Here is a 6,612-nt window from a genome sequence, read left to right as displayed (position 1 = left end):
TGCCTAACCGAGGCAAAGGTAAGAATTTTTATTGTTTTAATTTTATTTCACCTTTATTTAACCAGGTAGGCTAGTTGAGAACAAGTTCTCATTTGCAACTGCGACCTGGCCAAGATAAAGCATAGCAGTGTGAACAGACAACAACACAGAGTTACACATGGAGTAAACAATTAAGTCAATAACACAGTAGAAAAAACAGAGCATCTATATACATTGTGTGCAAAAGGCATGAGGAGGTAGGCGAATAATTACAATTTTGCAGATTAACACTGGGGTGATAAATGATCAGATGGTCATGTACAGGTAGAGATATTGGTGTTCAAAAGAGCAGAAAAGTAAATAAATATAAACAATATGGGGAAGAGGTAGGTAATATTGGGTGGGCTATTTACCGATAGACTATGTACAGCTGCAGCGATCGGTTAGCTGCTCAGATAACAGATGTTTGAAGTTGGTGAGGGAGATAAAAGTCTCCAACTTCAGCGATTTTTGCAGTTCGTTCCAGTCATAGGCAGCAGAGAACTGGAACGAAAGGCGGCCAAATGAGGTGTTAACTTTAGGGATGATCAATGAGATGCACCTGCTGGAGCGCGTGCTACAGGTGGGTGTTGCCATCGTGACCAGTGAACTGAGATAAGGCGGAGCTTTACCTAGCATGGACTTGTAGATGACCTGGAGCCAGTGGGTCTGGTGACGAATATGTAGCGAGGGCCAGCCGACTAGAGCAGACAGGTCGCAGTGGTGGGTGGTATAAGGTGCTTTAGTAACAAAACGGATGGCACTGTGATAAACTGCATCCAGTTTGCTGAGTAGAGTATTGGAAGCCATTTTGTAGATGACATCGCCGAAGTCGAGGATCGGTAAGATAGTCAGTTTTACTAGGGTAAGTTTGGCGGCGTGAGTGAAGGAGGCTTTGTTGTGGAATAGAAAGCCGACTCTAGATTTGATTTTAGATTGGAGATGTTTGATATGAGTCTGGAAGGAGAGTTTACAGTCTAGCCAGACACCTAGGTACTTATAGATGTCCACATATTCTAGGTCGGAACCATCCAGGGTAGTGATGATAGTCGGGCGTGCGGGTGCAGGCAGCGAACGGTTGAAAAGCAAGCATTTGGTTTTTACTAGCGTTTAAGAGCCGTTGGAGGCCACGGAAGGAGTGTTGTATGGCATTGAAGCTCGTTTGGAGGTTAGATAGCACAGTGTCCAAGGACGGGCCGGAAGTATACAGAATGGTGTCGTCTGCGTAGAGGTGGATCAGGGAATCGCCCGCAGCAAGAGCAACATCATTGATATATACAGAGAAAAGAGTCGGCCCGAGAATTGAACCCTGTGGCACCCCCATAGAGACTGCCAGAGGACCGGACAGCATGCCCTCCGACTTGACACACTGAACTCTGTCTGCAAAGTAGTTGGTGAACCAGGCAAGACAGTCATCAGAAAAACCGAGGCTACTGAGTCTGCCGATAAGATTATGGTGATTGACAGAGTCGAAAGCCTTGGCAAGGTCGATGAAGACGGCTGCACAGTACTGTCTTTTATCGATGGCGGTTATGATATCGTTTAGTACCTTGACCGTGGCTGAGGTGCACCCGTGACCGGCTCGGAAACCAGATTGCACAGCGAAGAAGGTACGGTGGGATTCGAGATGGTCAGTGACCTGTTTGTTGACTTTGCTTTCGAAGACCTTAGATAGGCAGGGCAGGATGGATATAGGTCTGTAACAGTTTGGGTCCAGGGTGTCTCCCCCTTTGAAGAGGGGATGACTGCGGCAGCTTTCCAATCACTGGATATATTATCTAATATTTGCTAAATATAGTCATCAATAAATTGGCGTAAATATGTATTTAAATGGACAATTATGTACACTTAGTGCAAGTTTTAAATTGACACAATGCCTGTTAGTAAAGGATGTGCAGGAGCTTGCAAGGATTTGTAGTTTTGCATAATGTCGACGTTGATGCTATGGGTATTATGACACCTCCAATGTGGAGCGCTATATGGGGAACTCCTGGGAATACCAGCTGCTGTAAACTTTCTGCCCAGTAGATAGTACTGTTGTAAACTTTGTATTATTTAGAACGGTGAGAATATGGTTTTATTAAATAGAGCGTTTATGGTCAATTTGGTCACTGTCTTTAAAGGTGGTGCTGATAAATGTTTTGGTCAGATTAATTTTCCTTCTAATTTTTTAGAGCTGGAATCTTTATGTAAAGTTCTCAGTATTCCAGGGAAATAATCTTCAGGCTATATCCAAAAGATTAGGGAATACATGGTGGTTTGTAGTCTGTTTCAATGGGCATTTTAAATGTAATAGTTATTCTAGTCCATCTACGTTTTTGAGTTACATACATAAACTTTAAATAGTCTGTCAATAGCTTATGGCCCATACCAGCCCATATTTGCCAGGATCGGGCCTGGTTAGTACTTTGATGGGAGGCCACCTGGGAATACCAGTTGCTGTAAACTTTTTTGCCTAGTAGTTACTGTTGTAAACGCTCTTGTATTTATAACATTAATAATATAAAGGCCATTTTAAAATGGAATGGCTAATCTAGTCTTCCTGACTATTTTGGTGTACACAAACTTGAAATAGTCTATCCAACTCTCGTTTCATACCTTACCAGGCTGAATAGCCCAGAAGCTTTTGCCTGGTCTTTTTTATACCTTTATTTAACTAGGCAAGTCAGTTAAGAACAAATTCTTACTTACAATGACAGCCTACTGGGGAACAGTGGGTTAACTGCTTTGTTCAGGGGCAGAATGACAGCTCAGGGATTTGATCCAGCAACCTTTCAGTTACTGGCCCAACACTAACCACTAGAATACCTGCCACCCCTGGTCAGTGCTGTGATAGGAGACCACCTGGGAATAACAAGTGCTGTTAGCTTTTGCCCAGCAGAGTGTACCGTTGTAAACACTCTCTTATTTATAACAGTAATAATATAAAGTCCATTTTCCAATTTAGTAGCTATTCTAGTTTTTAACTTCAAATCGTCTATCCAACTCTTGTTCTGTAGCTTACATGGTGGTAACAATGTCAAACTCTGTTATGCAGATGTGCTGTATAAGCCTTAAGCTGGTACATTTCCATTGTATGTTTGTTTCATGTAAAAAGAAGCTAGTATTTTTCCTGTCTTGTCTGTGTCACTTGGTCACGCGGCCAAAGACAAATAGCCTCGGAGAGTGACCACAGTTTTTGAATCCATCCTGTTCTTTTTGTATCTTTCAAGCGCATAGCTTTGTGGAGATATGAAGAGAACAGAGGCTAACTTGAGCAGCAATGACAATTCTATCAACAAAAAGGAGTAACAAAACTGTCATTATCACTTGTTTACGCTAAGTTCCCATCATGATCTCACACACCTGCTAAACTGCAACGTAGACAAAGGTTATAAAAGCTGAGACCCAACTCTTGTTCGTTGGGCTCTTAACACTGCACCTTTTGAGTGATTTATTAACTGCTCCAGAATTGCAATTCTTATAAATGCTTGTTGTTTGAAGAATCTACACTCTCTCTTCATTTCTGGTTAGAATTCACAACCCATACCAGCCGGAATACGCCTGATATCGTCTGATCTCTGAAGCTAAGCAGGCTCGGGCCTGGTTACTACTTGGATTGGAGACCACCTGGGAACACCAGGTGCTGTAAAGCTTCTTGCCCAGTACTGTTGTGAATGCGCTTTTATTTATAACAGTAATAATATAAAGGCCATTTTAAAATGGAATGGTTATTCTAGTCTTTCGACTATTTCGGTGTACATTAACTCTAAATAGTCTATCCAAATCTCATTCTATAGCTTACGGCCATACCAGCCTGAATACGCCTGATGTAATCTGATCTCGGAAGCTGAGCAGGCTTGCATATTGTTAGTACTTGGATGAGAGACCGCCTGGGAATAACCAGTGCTGTGAGGCGACCGGGAGACCCATGAGGTGGTGCACAATTGACCCAGCGTTTTCTGGGTTAGGGGAGGGTCTGGCCATCCGGGATGACCTTGTCCCATTGCGTTTTTGTGACTCCTATGGCGCATCGGGCGCATGCACGCTGACACGGTTGCCAGTTAAACAGTGTTTCCTCAAACACATTGGTGGGGCTGGCTTCCGGGTTGAGGGAGCAGTGTCTCAAGAAGCAGTCTGGCTTGGCAGGATTGTGGTTCAGAGGACGCATGGCTCTCGACCTTCCCAATCGGGAGTTGCTGCGATGGGACAAGACTGTAACTACCAATCGTCTGATCTCGGAAGCTAAACAGGCTTGCGTCTGGTTAGTATTTGGATGAGAGACCTCCTTGGAATAACAAGTGCTGTAAGCTTTTGCCCAGTAGAGTGTACTGTTTTAAAAGCTATTTTATTTATAACATTAATAATATAAAGGCCATTTTGAAATTACTATAATTAGTCTTTCAACTATTTCGGTGTACATTAACTTTAAATACACACTTTATGGCCATACCAGCCTGAATACTCCCCTTTTTGGAGTTTCAGGAAGTGGATAAAAGCAGCAGGTGGCTGAGCGTTCAAGAGAGAGAAGAATACCGCTTTCTTTAGGTTTATTTGATTCATACGTTTGAAAGTTTGTGTGTGAGTGTAGTTTTTTTTTTTTTTTTTTTTTTTTACATTTGTGTTATTATCCCTCAACAGCTGTTTGGGGGATCCTGCGTATATATAAAAAAAAAAAAATACAGAATTGAAAAAAATAAGGTATGAGAAAGTACTGACAGTGAATGTGGAAATGATTGGGGAAGAAAAAATAACAACGATGGAATTGCTGAGAGGAATAAAGGAAGTTTGTGGAACGATACTTGGATGTAGAACGAAAGATCAAAAGAAATATGAAGTGAAAATGTCGCATGGAAATGGAAAAGAAAGACTAGGTGATGGGCTAAAGATTTTAAAAACTGTCAAATCATCGCTAAAGAACTGGGGAACGACGAACTTCAAATCAAATTTTAATAGTAACATACATATATATGGTTAGCAGATGTTAATGCGAGTGTAGCAAAATGCTTAATGCTTCTAGATCCGACCATGCAGTAATATCTAATATCTGGCCTAGCGTCATCCGGGTTAGGGAGGGCTTGGTCGGTAGGGATGTCCTGGTCTCATCGCGCACCAGCGACTCCTGTGGCGGGCCGGGCGCAGTGAGCGCTAACCAAGGTTGCCAGGTGCACGGTGTACTCTCCGACACATTGGTGCGGCTGGCTTCCGGGTTGGATGCGCGCTGTGTTAAGAAGCAGTACGGCTGGTTGGGTTGTGTATCGGAGGACGCATGATTTTCAACCTTCGTCTCTCCCGAGCCCGTACGGGAGTTGTAGCGATGAGACAAGATAGTAGCTACTACAACAATTGGATACCACGAAATTGGGGAGAAAAAGGGGTAAAATTATTTATTTATTTTTAAAATAAAAATACATTTAAAAAATTAAAAAAGAAGACCAAAGGGTCCCAGTTACACAATGAATGGTCGTTTTGTTCGATAAAGTCCTTCTTTTATACCCCCAAAATATCAGTTTATTTGGCGTGTCTGATTCAGAAATACACCTGTTCCAACTCGCCCAACGTGCCTACAAAGGAATCTAAAAAGTTACCTGTAAACTTCGTCCGAACAATTCAAACAACGTTTCTAATCCAACCCTTAATATGTCAATAATCGATAATATTTAAAACAGAATTCAATACCAGAGAAAAAGAACGAAGAGCACGCAATTTTTCACATGAGCCAAAAGACTGGAGGGATACTTTGAAAGAATACGAGGTCTAAATCATGTTTCATGCACTCTGTAAGTAAAATGTTTTGCTGTACTGTCTAAACTAGATGATAGGAACACAGTGGACAATTTTCAGCAAGTTGCAACTGTCATGACTGTCCTGACCAAGTCAGGTTACAGGAGACCACAACCCTACAGATTATCTCTCAACCTCAACAGAGGAGGAGAGATCTAGGGGTCTGAAGATGTGGGGGGTTTTATGACTCCTCACGCCCCTGGCGAATCTCAGGCCACAGACAAATTCCTTTGTCCTGTTACTATGGAGAACCAGCCTCACAACCTTAAACATCAAATAAAGGGACTTTGGAACAATGGTTTCCGTCAGCCACAATGGTGGTCATGACGATATATGGAATATGAAAATGTATGTCATTTTTGTTTTGTTATTAAAGGTTAATAGATGACGTTATTACGAAAACATTGTATTGTGAAGAGTTTTCCTAGTATATGTTTGATGTTTATACATTTGTACGTTGTATGGAAAATATCCAAATCAAAGAGAATGTTTTGGGGAAGATGAAATGTTAATTAAGTTAGTTGTCTAAAATTGGATTTGAATCAAATCTAGACCTTGCTGTCACGTCCTGACCTTAGTTCCTTTATTTTGTCTTTGTGTTAGTTTGGTCAGGGCGTGAGTTGGGGTGGGTAATCTATGTTCTCTTTTCTATGTTGTATTTCTGTGTTTGGCCTGGTATGGTTCTCAATCAGAGGCAGCTGTCGATCGTTGTCTCTGATTGAGAATCATACTTAGGTAGCCTGTTTTCCCCATTTTAGTTGTGGGTGATTATTTTCTATTTAGTGTTTTTTGTCAGCTTACAGGACTGTTTGTTTGTCGTTTTTGTTGTTT

General features: G+C 41.7%; 1 pseudogene; it reads left to right on the top strand.

Moving 5' to 3' along the window:
* The first annotated feature begins 3,532 nt into the window (after positions 1 to 3,532).
* LOC112223896 lies at positions 3,533 to 3,652 on the top strand (annotated as a pseudogene).
* The last annotated feature ends 2,960 nt before the right edge of the window (positions 3,653 to 6,612 follow it).

The sequence above is a fragment of the Oncorhynchus tshawytscha genome, unplaced genomic scaffold, assembly GCF_018296145.1.
Source record: "Oncorhynchus tshawytscha isolate Ot180627B unplaced genomic scaffold, Otsh_v2.0 Un_scaffold_330_pilon_pilon, whole genome shotgun sequence".
Classification (NCBI taxonomy): domain Eukaryota; kingdom Metazoa; phylum Chordata; class Actinopteri; order Salmoniformes; family Salmonidae; genus Oncorhynchus; species Oncorhynchus tshawytscha.
The sequence above is the reverse complement of the archived record's forward strand: the minus strand, read 5'-3'. Positions and strand labels throughout refer to the sequence as shown.